The sequence below is a fragment of the Chiloscyllium punctatum genome, chromosome 19 (genome assembly GCF_047496795.1).
Source record: "Chiloscyllium punctatum isolate Juve2018m chromosome 19, sChiPun1.3, whole genome shotgun sequence".
NCBI lineage: Eukaryota > Metazoa > Chordata > Chondrichthyes > Orectolobiformes > Hemiscylliidae > Chiloscyllium > Chiloscyllium punctatum.
The window spans coordinates 45,004,876-45,031,846 of NC_092757.1; the positions used below are offsets into that span (position 1 = coordinate 45,004,876).

Here is a 26,971-nt window from a genome sequence, read left to right on the forward strand (position 1 = left end):
TAACAAAAACTACGGTTTGTGCTCTTCAATAAAATACTTGCTCCTTTGGTGTTCCTGGTGCGTTTGCTCCAATCTCAAGCAGTAATGATGTGTTTGTGTATTGGGGGAAGAAGTTGAACAATGAAATTGGGCAAGAAAAAGTGAGACAGAGAGACGAAGCGAGTAGTTAATAGGACGTTGCTTGATGAATGGGAGTGTGAGAGTGCGAAGCTGTGAGCAACCTCTGGTGGCTGCAAAAGCCTACTGCACCTGGTATTCCCAGGCGGTCTCCCATCCAAGTACTAACCAGGCCTGAGTCTGCTTAGCTTCCGAGATCAGACGAGATCGGGCGTTTTCAGACTAGTATGGCCGTAGGCACAGACTGCTTCCATTTCTGCTTCCTTAAAGGCACACACTGCTGCATTTACAACAACATTTTGCCATTCAATCAGACTGCACCAAAACATTTCTTTTTCCTTTGCCTTTCTATTCTCCCATCTCCATCTTCAGTTCCTCTACTTCACCCTAGACACACACACACACACACGTTTATTACACAACAGGATCAACTCTTTCACACTCACTCCACTCCATTTCATTACATGCCCATCCAAACTGCTTCACAAATAAACTCCTTTCCAAATTATAACCACAGCAACATACACACACCACAACGCTGTTTAGCCCCTACAACCTCTGCCTCCATTCAAACATCATGGCTCAGCTCTTGCCCAACTTCATATACAAGCCTCTGGCCCTTGGTACCTTTGCTTCACAAACATTTATCTCCCTCTCATTTCAATAGAACAACTCATCCAGCATCCACTGCACTTTGTCAGAAAATGATGGCTAAAATCCACCATCCGATGTATGCACGATGGCTTCCTCACATCTCTACGCAACCCTGTGGCCCTAAGTCTCACGCTATGTCCCTTCGTTCTACAATCCCCAACCAGTAGAAATCGTTTATCATTAGCTACCTTCTCTTTTCCTATTCATGTCTTCGAGACTTTCATCACACCACCCATTAACATTCTCAATTCTACAGACCACAGGCCTAAATGATATGATCTCTCCTTCCATCTTAACCATGCAAGTCCAGGTATCATTCTTGTAAATCAATATTCTACTCCTTTCAGAAGGTGTGCGGCCCAGATCCGCTCACAGTACTCCAAGTGGGGTCTATCTACCCAGGGTTTTGTAGAACTGCAGCATAACTTCGGCATCCTTCTACTCCAGTCCTCTACTTAGAAATTTGTCTTGCAAACGTTTCGTCCCCTGTCTAGGTGACATCCTCAGTGCTTGGGAGCCTCCTGTGAAGCGCTTCTGTGCTGTTTGCTCCGGCATTTATTGTGGCCTGTCTCTGCCGCTTCCAGTTGTCAGTTCGAGCTGTCCACTTTAGTGGCCGGTATATTGGGTCCAGGTCGATGTGTTTGTTGATAGAGTCTGTGGATGAGTGCCATGCCTCTAGGAATTCCCTGGCTGTTCTCTGTTTGGCTTGCCCTATAATGGTAGTGTTGTCCCAGTCGAATTCATGTTGCTTGTCGTCTGTGTGTGTGGCTACTAAGGATAGCTGGTCGTGTCGTTTCGTGGCTAGTTGGTGTTTGTGCATACGGATCGTTAACTGTCTTCCTGTTTGTCCGATGTAGTGTTTTGTACAGTCCTTGCATGGGATTTTGTACACTACATTGGTTTTGCTCATGTTGGGTATCGGGTCCTTTGTCCTGGTGAGTTGTTGTCTGAGCGTGGCTGTAGGTTTGTGTGCTGTTATGAGTCCTAGTGGTCGCAGTAGTCTGGCTGTCAGTTCGGAAATACTCCTGATGTATGGTAGTGTGGCTAGTCCTTTGGGTCCACCTAGACAGGGGATGAAACGTTTGCAAGACAAATTCCCAGCTTGACGAACAGAACCACAACGAGCACCCGAGCTACAAATCTTCTCCCAAACTTTGACCTACTCAGAAAGGACAGCAATCTGTTCGCTTTCTGGATTATTTTCTGGATGTGTCCGTGACACTTTAAAGTTGTGTGCACCTGAAACCCCAAGTCTCCTTGGACATGCACTTCATACCATCCAGAAAAATACCTTGATCTGTCCCTTCTTGATCCAAAAATGGATAGCCTCACTATTGCTTTCATTCAAATGCTTTTGCCACAGTTTTGTTTATTGACCTAAATCTATCAATATCCCCTTGCAAATTTATGCTGTCATCTACACAGTCTACAATGCAGCCTAACTTATGCAGCCACAAATTATGATATGACTTCCTGTGCCATTATCCATTCCCTTAACAAATAACATCAATAATTGAGGCCCTAACACAAGTCCTTGTGAGACATAACTGGTTCCATCCTGCCAATTGACTACCTACCCATTATCTCTACTTTCTGTCACCTGCCTCTCAAACAATCTCCGAGCCCTGTCAGGAATTTGCCCTCAATTCTCTTGGCTTCTACCTTCTGAAGTGGATTTTGTCAAATGCCTTCTAGAAGTCCATGTAAACAACATCTATGGACATTATTCCCTGACAGCTACCTTCGTCCCCTCTTCAAACCCTCTGCAATGAATTTGTCAGGCACGACCTACCTGTCATGTGGCTCTCCCTGGTTAACTCAACAATTTGAGGTGCTCACTTATCCCAGCCTTGATTATAGACTCCAACAAATTCCCTGCCATAGGTGCTAAGCTCCATGCTCTGCAATTCCCGAGTTTTCCGGGTTCTCCTCTCTTAAAAAGCGCGACTGACACGTGCAACAATCCAATCCGGAGGAACGACTCCTGGATCTCGGGAATTCTGAACGATTACAGTTCGGGCTTCTATGAGGCGCTTGTCGATTTGTTTTAACACCCACCGATGGAACCCGCCTAATCCCAGGCATTTGTCACCCTTTGATTCCAGTCATTTCCTCATTATCGATGTTTTACTCACCTTCGTTTTATTCGGTTGCTTTTCCCGATCCACTTTTCATTTCACCGGGACTTCTGGCAAGCTATCCTCCTTTTCTCCTGAAAATACCGAGGTAAGGGGAATGATGGAACATCTCGACCATTTACAATGTCCCCACCTTCTCCTGATCACCCGCTTTCCCTTTAGGGCAGCGGAACATTTCTTCTCGATTTTGATGTCCCTGGAAAGATTCCGATCAAAATTCCTTTTGGGAGCTCTTTTACACTGCTTTGTGTCTTTCCTGCTCTCTGGATCTTTCCCAATCAGCAGGATCTATGCTGATATTTTTGTCCATGACTGTTTTCTTCTGTGAAGCAGAGCTTTCCCTCTCAGGGGTATCAACTGGTTTCCTATTGTCTTCAATGTTTCTTTAAACATCCTCCCGTCATCTTCAGTTCTTTTAGCCATCAGCAGATTTTCCAACCTTATTGTGGACGGTCTCTGTCTCATCTCAGTCAAGGCGGCTTTACCGAACTCTCCAACTCCAGCAGCATAGAACATAGAACAACACAGCACAGAACAGGCTCTTCAGCCCACGATGTTGTGCCGAACATTTGTCCGAGCTTAAGCACCTATCCATGTACCTATCCAAATGCCGCTTAAAGGTCACCAATGATTCTGACTCTGCCACTCCCACAGGCAGTGCATTCCATGCCCCCACCACTCTCTGGGTAAAGAACCTACCCCTGACATCCCCCCTATACCTTCTACCCTTCACCTTAAATTTATGTCCCCTTTCAACACTTTGTTGTACCCGGGGGAAAAGTCTCTGACTGTCTACTCTATCTATTCCCCTGATCATCTTATAAACCTCTATCAAGTCACCCCTCATCCTTCGCCGCTCCAATGAGAAAAGGCCGAGCACTCTCAACCTATCCTCGTACGACCTTTTCTCCATTCCAGGCAACATCCTGGTAAATCTTCTCTGCACTCTCTCCAAAGCTTCCACATCTTTCCAAAAGTGAGGCGACCAGAACTGCACACAGTACTCCAAATGTGGCCTAACCAAAGTCCTGTACAGCTGCAACATCACTTCACGACTCTTGAATTCAATCCCTCTGCTAATGAACGCTTATACTCCATAGGCCTCCTTACAAGCTCTCTGGAGTGGCAACTTTCAAAGATCTATGTACATAGACCCCAAGATCCCTCTGTTCCTCCACCTTACTAAGAACCCTACCGTTACCCCTGTATTCCGCATTCTTATTTGTCCTTCCAAAATGGACAACCTCACACTTGACAGTGTTAAACTCCATCTGACACTCCTCAGCCCAGCTCTGCATCACATCGAAGTGCCTTTGCTGCCGACAACAGCCCTCCTCACTATCCACAACTCCACCAATCTTTGTATCATCTGCAAATTTATTGATCTACCCTTCGACTCCCTCTTCCAAGTCATTAATAAAAATTACAAACAGCAGAGGACCCAGAACTGATCCCTGCAGAACTCCACTTGTAACTGGGCTCCAGACTGAATATTTACCATCTACCACCACTCTCTGACTTCGACTTGTAAGCCAGTTCTCCATCCAACTGGCCAAATTTCCCTCTATCATACCTCCTGACTTTCCGCATAAGCCTACCATGGGGAACATTATCAAATGCCTTACTAAAATCCATGTACACTACATCCACTGCTCTACCCTCATCCACATACTTGGTCACCTCCTCAAGACCTACCCTTCACAAATCCGTGCTGGCTGTCCCTAATCAAGCACTGTCTTTCCAGATACTCATAAATCCTATCCCTCAGTACCCTTTCCATTACTTTGCCTACCACTGAAGTAAGACTTACTGGCCTGTAATTCCCGGGGTTATCCCTATTCCCTTTTTTGAACAAGGGCACAACATTCGCCACTCTCCAGTTCCCTGGTACCACCCCCGTTGACAGTGAAGACGAAAAGATCATTGCCAATGGCTCTGCAATTTCCTCTCTTGCTTCCCACATAATCCTAGGATATATCCCGTCAGGCCCGGGGGATTTGTCTATCCTCAAGTTGTTCAAAACGCCCAACACATCTTCCTTCCTAACAAGTATCTCTTCCAACTTCCCAGTCAATTTCACACTCTCCTCTTCAACAATAAGGTCCCTCTCGTTTGTAAATACTGAAGAAAAGTACTCATACAAGACCTCTCCTATCTCTTCCAACTCAATACACAGTCTCCCGCTACTGTCCTTGATCGGACCTACCCTCGTTCTCGTCATTCTCATGTTTCTCACATACGCATAAAAGGCCTTGGAGTTATCCTTGACCCTATATGCCAAAGACTTTTCATGCCCTCTCTTAGCTCTCCTAATCCCTTTCTTCAGCTCCCGCCTGCTATCCTGTATCCCTCCAACGCTCTCTGAACCTCGTTTCCTCAACCTTATGTAAGCCTCCTTCCTCCTTACAAGACATTCAACCTCCCTTGTCAACCAAGGTGCCCTCACCCTACCATCTTATTCCTGCCTGACAGGTACATACATATCAAGGACATGTCGTATCTGTTCCTTGAAAAAGTTCCACATTTCCACAACATCCTTCCCTAACAGCCTATGCTCCCAACTTATGCTCCTCAGATCCTGTCTTACAACATTGTATTTACCCTTCCCCCAATTGTAAAACCAACCCTGTTGCATGCACCTATCTCTCTCCATAACCAAGGTGAAAGTCACAAAATTGTGGTCACCATCACCAAAATGTTCACCCACTAACAAGCCCATCACTTGTTCCAGTTCGTTACCAAATACAGCAGATACATGCTTTGTGCTTTCAAACACTGCCTTGAACTTGATAGTGCTATCATCGCTCTATGATAAGTGGCCACGCACAACTAGCTCACTCATTAATTCCAAATCATTACTCATTACTAAACCCAATGCTGCTTGTCCACATGAAGCATATAGGACATAATGCAGTGAGAAACAGTACCGGCAATACACCAGACATGCACTACCTTTCTGACAAATGCTTGACTCCCTCTAAATCTGTGTTCACGTTAAAATCCCTCATGAGTAGTACTCTGGCTTTGTTACATATTGGATGCTGCCTGAACTGCTGTGCTCTTCCAGCACCACTAATCCAGTATTTGGTTTCCAGCATCTGCAGTCATTGTTTTTACTTTGTTACATATTGCCTAGTTTTGTGCATTTTTACCATCCAGGACTTCAGAGCTGCTACCAGGCGGTCTGTACATAACACCTATTACAATTTTAGGATTTCGACTATTCCTCAGTTCCACCCGCACGGTCTCCACTGAATGCGTTTCCTTCATTATGTCCTCCCTCATCATTGACAGAATTTTGTTTCTCATCATGGAGGCTACTCCACCACCTCTGCCATTTTCCATATCCCTCCTATACCACTATCCTATAACCTCGGTCTTCACAATTATCCTTCTGGAGACCACCTTTTGCTTTGCTCAATCTGCAGCACACTCTCCGCGGTCAATATCTCACACCAGAGAGCTCCACCATTCAAACTGATGACCATCGATCCACCTCAACTGCACCTCCCTCTCAGAATTCCTTAAGATATCAAAACCCCATCCACTGACACTGAAGTATCCTCAACAGTAGAACCCACACCACACTCTGGAGAATATCATTCTAAAGATTAACAACACAATAACTGTCGAAAGTTCACCTCATCTCAGTCTGAAATTATAGGAAATACAGTCTGAAAATCCAAGTCATGGGAACCTATTGCTTCTGCCTTTATCCACCCGACTGTTAATGAACACAACATTCTCTTGCATTTAGTCCAACAGGAGTTGCCTTTCTTCAAAGCATCTTGACAGTGTCTTCAAATGGTATGATTATCTTAGTGCACGGTTAAGATTTCCAAAGTAATATCCTTACTTACTAATGTCCTTCTGTCATCCTTAAATGTCAGGGCCTACTCCTCTTTCCAAATTCCACCTTACTATTGCTAATAGTCTGCACTCTGGAAATGTTATTTCTCTACCTTGGTCAACTTGTAACTAAGGCACAGTGATGTCAATTAGATCGAACCATTCATCACCATTTGTGCCATTATTAGGCCGATCTGTTTGTGAAGGCTTCGGATGTTAGAGAATAAGCCTTGATTTTTGTACCTGGCATTTTAAATACTCCCTCTTTACACTTATCTTATTATTTGCTGCTGATGTGTAATAATAATCATTACAATGATTGAACTTGCTGTGTTTGCTGACCCATTCTTCCTGCCGTAACCATATCGATCCACCGTTGTATGAACTCGACCGGTGAGTGCAGATATTGTAAAACACCCTTCACCTGACAAGCCCTCACCACAACGTTGTTGCTTTCAGACCCTATCCACACCACTAGTTAGACGATTGTTAGAAAACAGGGGAACGCTGACATCGATCAGGGAAGTGTGATCATCGAAAGTGAGGCATCACTTAATAAAAATCACGGTTTGTGCTCTTCAATAAAATACTTGCTGCTTTGGTGTTCCTGGTGCGTTTGCTCCAATCTCAAGCAGTAATGATGTGTTTGTGTATTGGGGGAAGAAGCTGAACAATGAAATTGGGCAAGAAAAAGTGAGACAGAGAGACGAAGCGAGTAGTTAATAGGACGTTGCTTGATGAATGGGAGTGTGAGAGTGCGAAGCTGTGAGCAACCTCTGGTGGCTGCAAAAGCCTACTGCACCTGGTATTCCCAGGCGGTCTCCCATCCAAGTACTAACCAGGCCTGAGTCTGCTTAGCTTCCGAGATCAGACGAGATCGGGCGTTTTCAGACTAGTATGGCCGTAGGCACAGACTGCTTCCATTTCTGCTTCCTTAAAGGCGCACACTGCTGCATTTACAACAACATTTTGCCATTCAATCATCCTGCACCAAAACATTTCTTTTTCCTTTGCCTTTCTATTCTCCCATCTCCATCTTCAGTTCCTCTACTTCACCCTAGACACACACACACACACACGTTTATTACACAACAGGATCAACTCTTTCACACTCACTCCACTCCATTTCATTACATGCCCATCCAAACTGCTTCACAAATAAACTCCTTTCCAAATTATAACCACAGCAACATACACACACGACAACGCTGTTTAGCCCCTACAACCTCTGCCTCCATTCAAACATCATGGCTCAGCTCTTGCCCAACTTCATATACAAGCCTCTGGCCCTTGGTACTGTGAGAAACAAAGCTCACACACCTCAATAATTGCAGTCCGAGACAAAATCTGAATCAGTAGTGTCCTTTATTTTACACTTGCAAGTGGGTGAGATGTCCACTGCCTATAAGGTAGAGGACATACACACCAAGTTCAATTCATATAAATATTATGTATGATTTGATGTCTTTTGTTTTACATTGCTCCTCCCCTGTTTACATCTTCCACTTCCCTAAGACCGACCCCCTTTACCCCTGTTTATCTCTTGCCTTATCCGGCCCTGTCTGTGACAAAATGCTTATTCCTGGCCTCACAAGCCTGTTTGACCTCATCCTGCTGTAGGTCATTGTTAGGCATATTCTTTCTTCATCATTATCTACCCCCCTTCATCTGTGCCTTTCCCGAGGCCGTTCTGATCCCTATGATCCTTTTAATTGAGGTTTGTTCCTGTGTTTTTGTAAAAGTGGGAAGCAGATGTTTATACCTACTGTTTGTACAAGGGTATCTAGCTTAACTTCATCCCCTCACAACATCTTATCTATTTGCCCGTAATGTTTTAATGGCACATCTCATTCTAACATACAATTTTAGCTCATACAAAAACAATTATATATTTCCTCCAAATCGTTCCCATTCTTGTTTACTCAGCTCGTGGCTAAAACAATTACACGCTGGTGTGAGTTCACTTTACTTTGTAAAATGGAATTGCAGAAGTAACGTTAATTTACCTATATCCCACAATTTCCCCCTTTTCTTTTAATTACTCTTTGTTATCTTCTGCATTTTTCTTTTCGGGGCACCTGTTTCATCAAGGCTGTTTCAATCAGTCTTTGGGTGAGCCCTCGTATAGAGGGTATGATACAACAGCCAATGGCCACCAATACCCCGACTACTACTATCAGGGAAGTAAGGATAGAAACCACCATCCCCTTCTACCTTCCAATCCAGGACTCAAGCCATCCTGTGAGAGATGTGTCTACTCCTGGATTCTCAGCCAATTCCTCTGCTAAGGTAGTCAATCCTCTTAAGACCCGAGTAATTGAACCATCAGGTGCAGTGTTATTAGGAATAAAGGTACAACAACTTCCTCCTAACATCACACACACACACACACCCTTTTTCTGCTAAAACCCTATCAAGGGCCATTCTGTTCTCCCATGCCATCCTACTTGTCGCATCAAGCTGGTCTGATATTCCTTTAACCGCATCTCTTGTATAATTTACAAATCGCTGTTGATTATAGAAAATGTAATTTATCCAATCTACATTTTTATTAACTGTTACCCACCAGAAGAGAGCTGACTCAAAGCCTGCTGCAATCTGGTTACGAGCCTTGGATTCATCAGGTACCCCCCTAGGGACTCCTACCGCATCGAGACAAAGCCTGTCATCGAAAGAAGTGTCTAACAGTAATCTCTTACCCCTTCCCTTTTTCCCCCCTATCTTTTCCTTCTCAAATGCCAGGGTAAATGGAATTGCCAATTGTACAATTGCACATATCCCTCTCCAATCTGGAGGTAGCGTGGGTCTCAATATTTTGCCTCCACAGTCCCACCACAGATCCGCTCGGGGAACCTTTAGTGCTGAGTAGTTCCTTCCCTTCTCCGTTTCGGTAACATTCTTAATCTCTGTACATAATTTCAGCTCCCCCAAATCATTCGACCGACCTGTACCTCGTCTACACACACAGGCTGTGTGATTTCCAACTGCGGCAGAAAACAGCGGGGGGAACTTTTGCATCTTTCTTCTCCAAGGGAGGGAACATCAGAGATAGGGGAGGTACAATTCCTATCATTCCATGCAGTCTCATCCTGATACAGGGCTATCATACATTTCATGCCCTTCCTGTCTCGCTTCCACCCGAGTGGAAAGGGAACCCCCTGGGCCACTGGCCGACTGGAGGCACATGCAGAGCAATTGCTTTTGTTCAGACTTTTCACAGTATACTTTACCCATTCAACCCAGGCATTTGGATCCCCGTACCCAGTTTCTATTTCAATGGTCTGTTTCAAGTCCTTTACCTCTATAAATTTTACTACTTTAGGATCATCGGGAGGGGTGAAAGATTGTATCTTCTTACCCAGTAGTTCTACCTGTTTTCCCTGTCCTTCGCTAATTTGAAAACAATAGCCCAAGAAATCCTTCCCATTTGCTTTCATTTCTATCCCAAACGTTTCATTTCATTGTATCTCATAGGTGCCCCCCCCAGGATTGTTTCATGCCATGTGGTTTTCCTTATCGTTAGGTATATTGGGTTACACTTTTTATCAGGACAATCACGAGCTGGTTGGAAGGGGGCCCAGTGTACTGTGATGAGATCATTATACTAAGTACCATCCCCAAGGCCATCCCCATAGGACGTAAGATGTATCTCAGAGCTGCGGTACTGTCTCTGATTATCTACATCCCCACAATTTACTAAGCTGCATACATCAGCGTCTATTACTTGTGGATTATCAAATTCAGGAACCGTTAATAATACATATGAAAATGATATTTGACGAAATCCCAATACTAAAAGGGCTAGCATCATAATTCTAGCAGCATCCCCAGTATTCTAAACATCATGCTGAAGCACCAAAAAGACTTAATATACAATCTTACAGAAATAATCCCGCACTCGCATCACCACTGTATAATTAGTTACTCAAAGTCTCTTTAATCTGAGTTTCAGCGGATCTTGCGTTGATTCGGCTGTCCAGACTTCTTCCTCAACTGGAGATTCCACTGGCCCTTTGATCCGAGTGTAGTGAGTCCAGCCTTTCCCCACCGTCCTTATTGCCGTTTCGGTCGTCAAAAGAGCCTGGTACGGCCCTTCCCAGTCCGGCTGTAATTTAGTCTCTGTCCATGATTTTACTAAGATTCAATCGCCCGGCTGGATGGGATGAACGGTGAATTCAAGGGGTGGAGTCTGTGCCAATAAACCCTGTTTCCTGAGGAAAGACAAAGAGGAGGACAAGCCCAGTATATACTTCTTTAAGAACAACTCTTTAGTTTCGGGAATTGGCAATTCTCCATTCGTTCCCAAGTAAGGTAATCCAAATAAGATTTCATAGGGGGATAGTCCCAAATCTTTCCTTGGGGCTGTTCGTACTCACAAGAGAGCTATAGGTCAACATTTGGTCCAAGGGAGTGTGGTTTCTATTATCAATTTAGAGAGCTGTTGTTTGAGTGTTTGGTTCATTCTCTCAACCCTTCCCGATGATGGCAGGTGCCATGGAGTATGGAACTCCCAGGAAATTCCCAACCCTTTCATTACCTCTAAAGTGTTACAGGGGGTAAAGTGAGTTCCTTGGTCGGAATCAATATGGTTCACGAGCCCATATCAGGGAATTATGTGCTCCAATATTGTTTTAGACACTCCACTCACAGTGGCGGTAGCTCGGGGGTATGCCTCAACCCAACCAGATGGATGATCTACTATGACTAGCAAATATTTTAGTCTCCCTACCCTGGGGAGTTCAGTATAATCTACTTGTATACTCTGGAAAGGTCTCAATCCTGGGTCTCTTCCTCCCGGGGTCTGTTTTCTCAAGACTTTCTTATTTACCTTTCTGCATATTATACATCCCTCACATATTTGTTTAGCAATTGTATATATTCCTTTACATCCATATTCCCTAAGAACTAAATCACACATTGCTTGTACTCCCCAATGGCTGCCTTGGTGTAGGACAGCCATAATCTCTCACATCATCATTTTGTTTAACATTTCCCTTCCATCAGGTAACCTCCAATGCCTGTCTGCTGTTTTTACAGCTCCTAAATCTCTCAATTCATTTTCTTCGCTTTCAGTAAATATAGGAGCTTCCCTAGGACTTGGGACAGTAAGTAGTAGGGAATGAATCACCACTTCTTGTGGGTTCAGGGCTGCTTCCTTAGCCACTTCATCGGCTAATCCATTTCCCCTAACTTCTAGTTCATTTCCTTTCTGATGACCATTTACATGCACTACTGCTATTTCTCGGGGAAGTAATAGGGACTCCAAGACTCGTTTAATCAATTCTTCATGTACTAATTCTTTCCCTCGGCTATTGATCAGCCGTCGTTCCTGCCATATCTTACTGAAGGTGTGCACAACACCAAATGCATATTTAGAGTCAATGTATACTGTTCCCTCTTTATTCTCCAATGCCCTAAGGGCTCTTTCCAATGCATAGAGTTCACAAGTCTGAGCTGACCACCCATTTGGCAACCGTCCTGCCTCCACCACACTACTGTTTGTCCCAACTACGACTGCATACCCATTATGTATTTTCCCTTCAGTCACCCGGGATGATCCGTCTATAAAAAGTCTAGCCCCTGCATGAAGTGGAACATCTCTCAGGTCCATGCAGTCCTTAGTTTGGTATTCTATAATGTCAAGGCAATCGTGCCCTGGATTCTGAGGAGAGTCTCCTTCCCCTTTCCAATGAAAGGCAGCTGGATTTAAACAATTGTCAGTGACCAACACTAGATCATCCTTTTCTATTAATATTGCCTCGTATTTCAGAATCCGCGAGTCTGTCAACCATCGCCCAGCTTTTTGGTTTAGGATTGTTCTCACTTGGTGTGGAGTGCTTACTATTAGGGCTCCCCCAAATGTAAGCTTTCTGCTTTCCTCCACCAACAGTGCAGTGGCAGCCACGGCCTGCACACACTCAGGCCACCCCCGGGATACTGGATCCAGTAGCTTCGAAAGATATGCTACTGGTTGTCTCATTCCTCCCCACCTCTGGGTCAATGCTCCCAAAGCCGCTCCCTTATCCACGGTAACAAAGAGGTGGAAAGGTTTATCTAGAGAAGGTAAGGCTAACACGGGGGCATGGATCAGATCTCTTTTGAGTTTCTCAACTAGTTCTTTTTCCTCATCATCCCAAAGTAGACATTTTGGTTCCCCCTCTAATAGTTTGAGATATAATTTCTTAGTCTTCTGTGCATAGGAATCAATCCACAATCTGCAATAACCCGTTAGACCCAAACATTTGCGTAACTCCCGTTTAGTGCTGGGCAGTGACATCCCCAATATTCCCTCTATCCGTTCCGGGCTTATCTTTCGCTTTCCCTCACTAACTAAATGTCCCAAGTATTTCACTTCTTGCTCCACATATTGTAGTTTGTTTTTAGATACTCGCAGTCCCTGCTGACCCAGGAAATTCAATAATTTGTTAGTGGCTTCTACTACTCTCTCTCTTCTTTTTCCTGTTACTAAGAGGTCGTCTACATACTGCAACAGGGTAGTCCCCTTGGGGCTGCTAAATTTCTCCAATATTTGTTCTAACATCTGTCCAAATAAATTCAGGGATTCCGTAAACCCCTGGGGAAGCACAGGTGTTGCGGTTTGTGTCCTGTCTTAGGGTCTTCCCACTCAAAGGCAAACATATTCCTACCTTCCTCTGCCAAGGGACAAGCCCAAAAGGCATCCTTTAAATCTATCACACTAAACCATTTGTGGTCATGAGGGATCTCACTTAATAAGGAATAGGGGTTTGGTACCACTGGGTGCCTGATCTGTACTATGCGATTTAATGTTCTCAAATCCTGCCCCAATCGATAAGTTCCATCGGATGTCCACACTGGTAGTATTGGGGTATTATAAGGAGACATACATGGCTCCAACAGTCCATCTCTAATCAATCCTTCAATTACTGGCTGCAGTCCTCGTTTACCTTCTATGGAAATGGGATATTGTCGCTCACAGACAACGTCCCCTTTTCCTTTTTTTAAAAATTTACTTCAAGGGGAGGGATCTGTAGTTTTCCACAATTCCCTTCTCTAGCCCATACAATAGGGTCTATCTCTCTCTCCACATCCTTTGTCAACATTGCCTTTCTACAACTAATTCTTTTTCCTGAATTCCAATCCCCAGTCCTAAGAGGATAATTAAATCTCTCCCTAATAAGTTACTTCCTATATCAGGGATATACAACAGTTCCCCTGTGACCCTATCCTTAGGACCTTCTATCATCATAGGTTCAAATACTGGAACAGTAAATCCTTCCCCTTTTACCCCCGAAACAGTAATTGACCGTGTTGACATTCCTACTTTCTTTGGTTTAAAATTCAGCGATGACCGTGCTGCCCCAGTATCTACTAGGAAGACGACCTCTTCCTTACAGGGTCCCACCTTCAGGTTTATCAAGGGTTCCTGGTGGGTCCCCGGGGGCAGGAACCCCTGACACCCCTATTCTTCATCAAAATTCATAAGCGGAATTGCCCTCTCTTCCCTTTTCAGAGCAGGACATTCCCGCTTAAAGTGCCCTATCTTTCCGCAATAATAGCATCCTGCCTGTGGAGACCTCCAGCTCTGCCCCTGTCACTCGAACCCTCTATCAAACGCTCCCCCTTGTCCTCTCTGTCCGACATGCTGCCACCCACCGCTCCGGTTGGTCACTATCGGTTCCATTCTTTTCTTAACTATCTCATCAACCGCAGCTACCATCATTTTCACCTTCTGTTTCTGTCTCTCATCCTCTCTCTTTACAAACACTTTCTGTGCCTCTCTTAACAATTCATCTAATGGCTTTTCACTCCACCCTATCTTCTGTATCTTTCTCTGTATGTCTGGCCATGCCTTTGTCACAAAATGTACTTTCAAAAGACCATGTGCCACTGGGTCCTCAGGGTTCATCCCAGAATATTTCCGCATTGAGTCTCTTAATCTTTGCAAGAAAGCTGAGGGAGTCTCACCTTTCTCCTGTCTAACTTCAAAGGCTTTAGTCAAATTCTGTGACTTTGGAACTGCCTCTCTTATTCCTTTTAGAATCAGGTCTTTCAATTCCCTCATTTCTTTTCTATGCTCCGGGTTTTGATTTTCCCTCTGGGGGTCTCTGAGGGGAAACTTCACCTCTCCCTGTCCAGCATCCCCATCTCCAATGGGGTGTTCCCTGTCCCATATTTTAATGGCTGCTCCCCATACAAGTCCCCTTTCTTCCCCAGTAAATAATATATTCAAAATAGACATTAACCCAGCCCAGGTATACAGACTGGGCCCCAAAAATTGATCAATTTGTTCAGACAACCCTACCGGATCCTCAACCAGGACCTTCATTTCTTTTTTAAATGTTCTGACCTCCCCACTGCTGAGGGGGACACTTACAAACCCAATCTCTTTGTCCCCTATTGGTACCTCCCGAAGGGGATAAGTCATTACGTTCTTCCCCTTTTTCTTTTTTAAAGAAATATTGCAGTATTTCTAGCTCCCCATAACTTCAAACACCAATTCATCAATTCATGCTTGACTCACCTTAAAGCCTGTTCCAAACTTGTAAATATATTTATATATTTACATTCATTTATTCAGTATTTAATATTCAAAATGTAAAATGCATACAGTTCTCAATTTTGAAATCCACTGTACTCACCCAGTTTTAGTCCCTTAATTTAAATCCAAAATTAGTTTTCTTAAGTAGTGCTGACCAATCATTGCTCAATTACAATACTATAGGTCGTGAAATAATCAGAGCTGCCTTAAAAGAATTTGTCTATTCAAGTTTAACAAAAACTTCTAATGCATGAACAATGGGCGAATCCAAGGTCACAGATATTAACCACAGAATTTTGTTTTTACTACAATCTAATGTTGAACTGAAACTTCAACTGTCCTCCTTAAATCACTTTTATGTAAAGATAAAAGAGATTAGTTAGAAACTGATAGTAAGGCAGTTATGACCTGTGAGAAGAACAGGAGTTATCATTCTTTTTTTTTCATAATCTCTATAGAATCCTTCACCTTAAAATAAATCATGTTAAGTTTCCATAATAAAAATCAGATTCAAAACAGTCCCGGAACTCAAGCTCCAGGGAATAAAACGCAAACATTCAATCACCAACAAACAAATGTGCATTCAAACCAAATCACAAAGGGTTAAACTTTCTACCAGCTGTACAGCTCTTTTCATTCTCTCTCTCTCTCTCACTCATTGACAAATAAATTCAGATATTTACAGTCTTTGTCCGACCTGTATTTTGGCCAGAAGAGGCGGGACGAAGAATGGATTCCTTCGTCCATACGAAGCAACAATATTTAATCATCTTTTTCCCCTGTACAAGTATTATTTTCCCAATTCCACAACATCCTCCCCAAAGGACTTTCTGGAGGTATGTTGTAAGAGACCCCGCCTCCATTTCCATTGCTTTTTCCTTCTTTTGTTTTCCCGGAGGCTTTTTCCCTACCCACGGCACAACCCATATTGAGTTCCTTCGTTAGTCCCTTATTAACTACTAAAACTCAATCCCGGCCACCAAGGTAATACTTAAAAGTCAGGTTTCTTACCTTGGTCTGTGCAGAGAGTTGCCTGGCCCCTTGTCACCGTATTTTCTATCGAACGCCTATCCCTGTCTGATTCAGACGTCTCTCTTGTGGGATTCGTACCAGTCGCCCAAGGGAGCAGACCAAACCAGGACACGAGACCGCTCCTCAATGGGGAACGGGACGCGTCTTCCCAGTGTCCAAGGCCAGCCACTCCCCCCGGTGATGGAAGAAAATCCCGGACAGCCCCCAATTGTGAGAAACAAAGCTCACACACCTCAATAATTGTAGTCCGAGACAACATCTGAATCAGCAGTGTCCTTTATTTTACACTTGTAAGTGGGTGAGATGTCCAGTGCCTATAAGGTAGAGGACATACACACCCAGTTCAATTCATATATAATATTTATATGATTTGATGTCTTTTGTTTTACATTGCTCCTCCCCTGTTTACATCGTCCACTTCCCCAAGACCAGCTCCCATTACCCCTGTTTATCTCTTGCCTTATCCGGCCCTGTCTGTGACAAAATGCTTATTCCTGGCCTCACAAGGCTGTTTGACCTCATTCTGCTGTAGGTCATTGTTAGGCATATTCTTTCTTCATCATTATCTACCCCCTTCATCTGTGCCTTTCCCGAGGCCGTTCTGATCCCTATGACCCTTTTAATTGGGGTTTGTTCCTGTGTTTTTGTAAAAGTGGGAAGCAGATGTTTATACCTACTGTTTGTACAGCCGTATCTAGCTTAACTTCATCCCCTCACAACATCTTATCTATTTGCCCGTAATGTCTACCATTGTTTTATTGGCACATCTCATTCTAACATACAATTTTAGCTCATACAAAAACAATTATATATTTCCTCCACAACGTTTCCATTCTTGTTGACTCAGCTCGTGGCTAAAACAATGACACACAGGTGTGAGTTCATTTTACTTTGTAAAATGGAATTGCAGAATTGCAGAATTGCAGAAGTAACATTAATTTACCTATATCCCACAAGGATCAACTCCTTCACACTCACTCCACTCCATTTCATTACATGCCCATCCAAACTGCTTCACAAATAAACTCCTTTCCAAATTATAACCACAGCAACATACACACACCACAACGCTGTTTAGCCCCTACAACCTCTGCCTCCATTCAAACATCATGGCTCAGCTCTTGCCCAACTTCATATACAAGCCTCTGGCCCTTGGTACCTTTGCTTCACAAACATTTATCTCCCTCACATTTCAATAGAACAACTCCTCCAGCATCCACTGCGCTTTGTCAGAAAATGATGGCTAAAATCCACCATCCGATGTGTGCACGACTGCTTCCTCACATCTCTATGCAACCCTCTGGCCCAAAGTCTCACGTTATGTTCCTTCATTCTACAATCCCCAACCAGTAGAAATCGTTTATCGTTCTCCACCTTCTCTTTTCCTATTCATGTCTTCAAGACTTTCATCACACCACCCATTAACATTCTCAATTCTACAGACCACAGGCCTAAATGATATGATTTCTCCTTCCATCTTAACCATGGAAGTCCAGGTATCATTCTTGTCAATCAATATTCTACTCCGTTCAGAAGGTGTGCGGCCCAGATCCGCTCACAGTACTCCAAGTGGGGTCTATCTACCCAGGGTTTTGTAGAACTGCAGCACAACTTCGGCATCCTTCTACTCCAGTCCTCTACTTAAAAAGGACAGCAATCTGTTCGCTTTCTGGATTATTTTCTGTACGTGTCCGTGACATTTTAAAGTTGTGTGCACCTGAAACCCCAAGTCTCCTTGGACATGCACTTCATACCATCCAGAAAAATACCTTGATCTGTCCCTTCTTGATCCAAAAATGGATAGCCTCACTGTTGCTTTCATTCTAATGCTTTTGCCACAGTTTTGCTTATTGACTTAATCTATCAATATCCCCTTGCAATTTTATGCTGTCATCTACACAGTCTACAATGCAGCCTAACTTATGCAGCCACAAATTATGATAAGACTTCCTGTGCCATTACCCATTCCCTTAACAAATAACATCAATAATTGAGGCCCTAACACAAGTCCGTGTGAGACATAACTGGTTCCATCCTGCCAATTGACTACCTACCCATTATCTCTACTTTCTGTCACCTGCCACTCAAACAATCTCCGAGCCCTGTCAGGAATTTGCCCTCAATTCTCTTGGCTCCTACCTACTTAAGTGGACTTTGTCAAATGCCTTCTAGAAGTCCATGTAAACAACATCTACGGACATTATTCCCTGACAGCTACCTTAGTCCCCTCTTCAAACCCTCTGCAATGAATTTATCAGGCACGACCTACCTGTCATGTGGCTCTCCCTGGTTAACTCAACAATTTGAGGTGCTCACTTATCCCAGCCTTGATTATAGACTCCAACAAATTCCCTGCCATAGGTGCTAAGCTCCATGCTCTGCAATTCCCGAGTTTTCCGGGTTCTCCTCTCTTAAAAAGCGCGACTGACACGTGCAACAATCCAATCCGGAGGGACGACTCCTGGATCTCGGGAATTCTGAACGATTACAGTTCGGGATTCTATGAGGCGCTTGTCGATTTGTTTTAACACCCACCGATGGAACCCGCCTAATCCCAGGCATTTGTCACCCTTTGATTCCAGTCATTTCCTCATTATCGATGTTTTATTCACCTTCATTTTATTCGGTTGCTTTTCCCGATCCACTTTTCATTTCACCGGGACTTCTGGCAAGCTATCCTCCTTTTCTCCTGAAAATACGAGGTAAGGGGAATGATGGAACATCTCGACCATTTACAATGTCCCCACCTTCTCCTGACCACCCGCTTTCCCTTTAGGGCAGCGGAACATTTCTTCTCGATTTTGATGTCCCTGGAAAGATTCCGATCAAAATTCCTTTTGGGAGCTCTTTTACACTGCTTTGTGTCTTTCCTGCTCTCTGGATCTTTCCCAATCAGCAGGATCTATGCTGATATTTTTGTCCATGACTGTTTTCTTCTGTGAAGCAGAGCTTTCCCTCTCAGGGGTATCAACTGGTTTCCTATCGTCTTCAATGTTTCTTTAAACATCCTCCCGTCATCTTCAGTTCTTTTAGCCATCAGCAGATTTTCCAACCTTATTGTGGAAGGTCTCTGCCTCATCTCAGTCAAGGCGGCTTTTCCGAACTCTCCAACTCCAGCAGCATAGAACATAGAACAATACAGCACAGAACAGGCCCTTCGGCCCCCGATGTTGTGCCGAACATTTGTCCTAGCTTAAGCACCTATCCATGTACCTCTCCAATTGCCGCTTAAAGGTCACCAATGATTCTGACTCTGCCACTCCCACGGGCAGTGCATTCCATGCCCCCACCACTCTCTGGGTAAAGAACCTACCCCTGACATCCCCCCTATACCTTCCACCCTTCACCTTAAATTTATGTCCCGTTGTAACACTCTGTTGTACCAGGGGGAAAAGTTTCTGACTGTCTACTCTCTCTATCTATACCTCTGATCATCTTATAAACCACTATCAAGTCACCCCTCATCCTTCGCCGTTCCAATGAGAAAAGGCCTAGCACTCACAACCTATCCTCGTACGACCTATTCTCCATTCCAGGCAACATCCTGGTAAGTCTTCTCTGCACTCTCTCCAAAGCTTCCACATCTTTCCGAAAGTGAGGGGACCAGAACTGCACACAGTACTCCAAATGTGGCCCAACCAAGGTCCTGTACAGCTGCAACATCACTTCATGACTCTTGAATTCAATCCCTCTGCTAATCCCTCTCTATCCAACTGGCCACATTTCCCGCTATCATACCTCCTGACTTTCCGCATAAGCCTACCATGGGGAAGCTTATCAAATGCTTTCTTAAAATCCATGTACACTACATCCACTGCTCTGCCCTCATCCACATACTTGGTCACCTCCTCAAAGAATTCAATAAGACTTGTAAGGCATGACCTACCCCTCACAAATCCGTGCTGGCTGTCCCGAATCAAGCAGTGTCTTTCCAGATACTCATAAATCCTATCCCTCAGTACCCTTTCCGTTACTTTGCCTACCACTGAAGTAAGATTAACTGGCCTGTAATTCCCGGGTTATCCATATTCCCTTTTTTGAACAGGGGAACAACATTTGTCACTCTCCAGTCACCTGGTACCACCCCCGTTGACAGTGAAGATGAAAAGATCATTGCCAATGGCTCTGCAATTTCCTCTCTTGCTTCCCACATAATCCTAGGATATATCCCGTCAGGCCCGGGGGACTTGTCTATCCTGAAGTTGTTCAAAATGCCCAACACATCTTTCTTCCTAACAAGTATCTCTTCGAGCTTACCAGTCCGTTTCACATTCTCCTCTTCAACAATAAGGTCCCTCTCATTTGTAAATACTGAAGAAAAGTACTCATTCAAGACCTCTCCTATCTCTTCCGACTCAATACAGTCTCCCACTACTGTCCTGGATCAGACCTAACCTCGTTCTCGTCATTCTCATGTTTCTCACATACGCGTAAAAAGCCTTGGGGTTATCCTTGATCCTACCCCGCCAAAGATTTTTCATGCCCTCTCTTAGCTCTCCTTATCCCTTTCTTCAGCTCCGGCCTGGCTATCCTGTATCCCTCCAATGCTCTCTGAACCTTGTTTCCTCAACCTTATGTAAGCCTCCTCCTTCCTCCTTACAAGACATTCAACCTCCCTCGTCAACCAAGGATCCCTCACACGACCATCTCTTTCCTGCCTGACAGATACATACATATCAAGGACGTGTCGTATCTGTTCCTCGAAAAAGTTCCACATTTCCACGACATCCTTCCCTAACAGCCTATGCTCCCAACTTATGCTCCTCAGATCCTGTCTTACAACATTGTATTTACTCTTCCCTCAATTGTAAAACCTACCCTGTTGCACGCACCTATCTCTCTCCATAACCAAGGTGAAAGTCACAGAACTGTGGTCACCATCACCAAAATGTTCATCCACTAACAAGCCCATCACTTGTCCCGGTTCGTTACCGAATACAGCAGATACATGCTTTGTGCTTTCAAACACTGCCTTGAACTTGATAGTGCTATCATCACTATGTGATAAGTGGCCACGCACAAGTAGCTCACTCATTAATTCCAAATCATTACTCATTACTAAACCCAATACTGCTTGTCCACATGAAGCATATAGGACATAATGCAGTGAGAAACAGTACCGGCAATACACCAGACATGCACTACCTTTCTGACAAATGCTTGACTACCTCTAAATCTGTGTTCACGTTAAAATCCCTCATGAGCAGTACTCTGGCTTTGTTACATATTGGATGCTGCCTGAACTGCTGTGCTCTTCCAGCACCACTAATCCAGTATTTGGTTTTCAGCATCTGCAGTCATTGTTTTTACCTTGTTGATTTTAACCCTACTGCGAATCCTCTTGCAAGGATGCCTGCCTTGAAGAAGTTTTCCTCCTCTCTCTACAAGAATCTCAGGGAGTCCCTCTCCCACTGCAACTCCCAGGTCATTGCGTCTGCTCTGAAGCTCTTCAACCATGTTGTGAAACAAACTCGGTACCACAGCCACATTCGCTTCCTCAGTGCATGCCTCCGTAACCAACTCATCCCACACGGACTCCAGACCACCTTTAAACCAGCAGAGTTCGGACCCAAACAGGACAAACAGTACAGACTACAGATTCAAAAACACCAGCAACAGTTCTCCTTCAGGATCCTCCGCTCCACGCTTGCAGCAATGCGCCGTCACCTAACCTCTCTCCAGTCAGCCCTGCCTCAGCTGAGGGCCACACTCTCTCAGAATTGCAAAGGACCCACTCTGTACTACATCCTCAGGAGAATTCATACTCTCAACAAACAGTATTTCAACTCCATCTCAAACATCAAAAACTGTAAGTACAACAAACTTTTATCCACCCACCTCCATAACCAGCGCTCCTCAAACATTCCAGAAGATTCCCCTGGCCTCGGAAACACCATTAGCCATGCGGCTGACGCAGCTACCACCCCCACGCTGAGTGATGATGTCACGTCCGCCCCCATCATGGCCACTCCCACAGTCACTTCCGGCCCTCACATCATTCCTGATGCCACACACTCAGTGACTCCCGCCACCCCTACTGCCATGATCATCACCAATTCCACCTCCACCAGCGCCACTCACCTGCATTCTGCTGACACGGCCCCCACAGACCCCACTGTCACTATCCCCACACCCCAGAACCCCGAGGGCAACATTACCCCAGCTCATGCCTCCACCCCCATTCCCCCCACCATCACACCCACTCCAGGTACTGGCTCCGACCCCACTCCCAGCTCCACACCCACACCAGATCCCAGCTCCCGGCCCTGCCGAGTTTTCACCATCCCTCCAAGACCTCCCACTCACTGAGGAAGAACGATCAGTCCTCAGCAAAGGACTCACCTTCATCCCCCTCCGTCCACACATCACTGAATTTAATACACGCCGTGACGTCAAACAATTCTTCTGTCGCCTCCGCCTCCGAGCTTACTTTCACAATCAGGACTCCCGCCCACCTTCCGAGGACCCCTTCGCCCACCTCCAACACGCTGCATCCACCTGGACACCCTGTGCTGGCCTATTACCTGCCCTCGACCTCTTCATTTCCAACTGCCGCCGGGACATTAACCGCCTCAACCTGTCGACCCCCCTCCCCCACTCCAACCTCTCACCCTCACAACGCGCAGCCCTCCAATCCCTCTGCTCTAATCCCAACCTCACCATTAAGCCAGCGGATAAAGGGGGCACAGTGGTAGTCTGGCGCACTGACCTCTACACCGCTGAAGCCAAACACCAACTCGAGGACACCTCTTCCTACTGCCCCCATCACCAAACCATCATCTCCCAGACCATACAGAACCTCATCACCTCAGGAGACCTCCCACCCACAGCTTCCAACCTCATAGTCCAGGAACCCCGCACTGCCCGGTTCTACCTCCTTCCCAAGATCCACAAGCCTGACCACCCTGGCCGACCCATTGACTCAGCATGCTCCTGCCCCACCGAACTCATCTCTACCTACCTCGACACTATTCTATCCCCCCAGTCCAGAAACTCCCCACATACATTTGAGACACCACCCACGTCCTCCACCTCCTCCAAGACTTCCGTTTCCCCGGCCCCCAAATCCTCATCTTCACCATGGATATCCAATCCCTCTACATCTCCATTCGTCATTACCAGGGCCTCCAAGCCCTCCGTTTTTGCCTCTCCAGACGTCCCCAACAGTACCCTTCCACTGACACCCTCATTCATTTGGCCAAACTGGTCCTCACCCTTAACAATTTCTCCTTTGAATCCTCCCACTTCCTCCAGACCAAAGGCGTAGCCATGGGCACACGTATGGGCCCCAGCTATACCTGTCTCTTTGTTGGCTATGTAGAACAGTTGATCTTCCGTAATTACACCGGCACCACTCCCCACCTCTTCCTCCGCTACATTGATGACTGCATTGGCGCCACCTCGTGCTCCCGCGAGGAGGTTGAGCAATTCATCAACTTCACCAACATATTCCACCCTGATCTTAAATTTACCTGGACCATCTCTGACACCTCGCTCCCCTTCCTGGACCTCTCCATCTCCATTAGTGACGACCAACTTGACACTGACATTTTTTACAAACCCACCGACTCCCACAGCTACCTGGATTACACCTCTTCCCACCCTATCTCTTGAAAAAATGCCATCCCGTATTCCCAATTCCTCCGCCTCCGCCGTATCTGCTCCCAGGAGGACCAGTTCCACCATAGAACACACCAGATGGCCTCCTTCTTTAGAGACCGCAATTTCCCTTCCCACGTGGTTAAAGATGCCCTCCAAAGCATTTCGTCCACATCCCGCACCTCCGCCCTCAGATCTCACCCCTCCAACCGTAACAAGGACAGAACACCCCTGGTGCTCACCTTCCACCCTACAAACCTTCGCATAAACCAAATCATCCAACGACATTTACGCCACCCCTCCCCACCCCTTTCCGCCTTCCGCAAAGACCGTTCCCTCCGCGACTACCTGGTCAGGTCCACACCCCCCTATGACCCACCCTTCCATTCTGGCACTTTCCCCTGCCACAGCAGGAACTGTAAAACCTGTGCCCACACCTCCTCCCTCACCTCTATCCAAGGCCCTAAAGGAGCCTTCCACATCCAAAGTTTCACCTGCACATCCACCAATATCATTTATTATATCCGTTGCTCCCGATGTGGTCTCATCTACACTGGGGAGACTGGGCGCCTCCTAGCAGAGCGCTTTAGGGAACCTCTCCGAGACACCCGCACCAATCAACCAAACCGCCCCGTGGCCCAACATTTCAACTCCCCCTCCCACTCTGCCGAGGACATGGAGGTCCTGGGCCTCCTTCACCGCCGCTCCCTCACCTCCAGACGCCTGGAGGAAGAACGCCTCATCTTCCGCCTCGGAACACTTCAACCCCAGGGCATCAATGTGGACTTCAACAGATTCCTCATTTCCCCTTCCCCCACCTCATCCTAGTTTCAAACTTCCAGCTCTGCACTGTCTCCTTGACTTGTCCGGACTTGTCCGACCTGCCTATCTTCTTTTCCACCTATCCACTCCACCCTCTCCTCCTTGACCTATCACCTTCATCTCCTCCCCCACTCACCCATTGTACTCTATGCTACTCTCTCCACACCCCCACCCTCCTCTAGCTTATCTCTCCACGCTTCAGGCTCACCGCCTTTATTCCTGATGAAGGGCTTTTGCCCGAAACGTCGATTTCGCTGCTCATTGGATGCTGCCTGAACTGCTGTGCTCTTCCAGCACCACTAATCCAGTATTTGGTTTTCAGCATCTGCAGTCATTGTTTTTACTTTGTTACATATTGCCTAGTTTTGTGCATTTTTACTATCCAGGACTTCAGAGCTGCTACCAGGCGGTCTGTACATAACACCTATTACAATTTTAGGATTTCGACTATTCCTCAGTTCCACCCACACGGTCTCCACTGAATGCGTTTCCTTCATTATGTCCTCCCTCATCATTGACAGAATTTTGTTTCTCATCACGGAGGCTACTCCACCACCTCTGCCATTTTCCATATCCGTCCTATACCACTATCCTATAACCTCGGTCTTCACAATTATCCTTCTGGAGACCACCTTTTGCTTTGCTCAATCTGCAGCACACTCTCCGCGGTCAATATCTCACACCAGAGAGCTCCACCATTCAAACTGATGACCATCGATCCACCTCAACTGCACCTCCCTTTCAGAATTCCCTAAGATATCAAAACTCCATCCACTGACACTGAAGTATCCTCAACAGTAGAACCCACACCACTCTCTGGAGAATATCATTCTAAAGATTAACAACACAATAACTGTCGAAAGTTCACTTATCTGCCTGAAATTATAGGAAATACAGTCTGAAAATCCAAGTCATTGGCACCTATTGCTTCTGCCTTTATCCACCCGACTGTTAATGAACACAACATTCTCTTGCATTTAGTCCAACAGGAGTTCCCTTTCTTCAAAACATCTTGATAGTGTCTTCAAATGGTATGATTATCTTAGTGCACGGTTAAGATTTCCAAAGTAATATCCTTACTCACTAACGTCCTTCTGTCATCCTTAAATGTCAGGGGCTACTCCTCTTTCCAAATCCCACCTTACTATTGTTAATAGTCTGCACTCTGGAAATGTTATTTCTCTACCTTGGTCAACTTGTAACTAAGGCACAGTGATGTCAATTGGATCGAACCATTCATCACCATTTGTGCCATTATTAGGCCGATCTGTTTGTGAAGGCTTCGGCTGTTAGAGAATAAGCCTTGATTTTTGTACCTGGCATTTTAAATACTCACTCTTTACACTTATCTTATTATTTGCTGCTGATGTGTAATAATAATCATCATTACAATGATTGAACTTGCTGTGTTTGCTGACCCATTCTTCCTGCCTTAACCATATCGATCCACCATTGTATGAACTCGACCGGTGAGTGCAGATATTGTAAAACACCCTTCACCTGACAAGCCCTCACCACAACGTTGTTGCTTTCAGACCCTATCCACACCACTAGTTAGACGATTGTTAGAAAACAGGGGAACGCTGACAGCGATCAGGGAAGTGTGATCATCGAAAGTGAGGCATCACTTAACAAAAACTACGGTTTGTGCTCTTCAATAAAATACTTGCTCCTTTGGTGTTCCTGGTGCGTTTGCTCCAATCTCAAGCAGTAATGATGTGTTTGTGTATTGGGGGAAGAAGTTGAACAATGAAATTGGGCAAGAAAAAGTGAGACAGAGAGACGAAGCGAGTAGTTAATAGGACGTTGCTTGATGAATGGGAGTGTGAGAGTGCGAAGCTGTGAGCAACCTCTGGTGGCTGCAAAAGCCTACTGCACCTGGTATTCCCAGGCGGTCTCCCATCCAAGTACTAACCAGGCCTGACTCTGCTTAGCTTCCGAGATCAGACGAGATCGGGCGTTTTCAGACTAGTATGGCCGTAGGCACAGACTGCTTCCATTTCTGCTTCCTTAAAGGCACACACTGCTGCATTTACAACAACATTTTGCCATTCAATCAGACTGCACCAAAACATTTCTTTTTCCTTTGCCTTTCTATTCTCCCATCTCCATCTTCAGTTCCTCTACTTCACCCTAGACACACACACACACACACGTTTATTACACAACAGGATCAACTCTTTCACACTCACTCCACTCCATTTCATTACATGCCCATCCAAACTGCTTCACAAATAAA

The 26,971-nt window shown here is 45.3% G+C and overlaps 1 long non-coding RNA gene and 3 other non-coding genes across 4 annotated transcripts; all 4 read right to left on the reverse strand.

Moving 5' to 3' along the window:
• Positions 1-237: 237 nt before the first annotated feature.
• On the reverse strand, positions 238-356 carry LOC140491727 (5S ribosomal RNA). The gene has a single exon (XR_011963398.1). It is a non-coding gene; the product is annotated as a 5S ribosomal RNA (ribosomal RNA).
• A 7,192-nt stretch (positions 357-7,548) lies between these two features.
• LOC140491728 (5S ribosomal RNA) lies at positions 7,549-7,667 on the reverse strand. Its single transcript, XR_011963399.1, has one exon. It is a non-coding gene; the product is annotated as a 5S ribosomal RNA (ribosomal RNA).
• A 439-nt stretch (positions 7,668-8,106) lies between these two features.
• LOC140491305 (uncharacterized) lies at positions 8,107-17,479 on the reverse strand. The gene is made up of 2 exons (XR_011963280.1): positions 16,291-17,479; positions 8,107-10,969 (listed from the first exon to the last, which is right to left on the reverse strand). It is a non-coding gene; the product is annotated as an uncharacterized lncRNA (long non-coding RNA).
• A 9,119-nt stretch (positions 17,480-26,598) lies between these two features.
• Positions 26,599-26,717, reverse strand: LOC140491678 (5S ribosomal RNA). The gene has a single exon (XR_011963359.1). It is a non-coding gene; the product is annotated as a 5S ribosomal RNA (ribosomal RNA).
• Between the last annotated feature and the right edge of the window lie 254 nt (positions 26,718-26,971).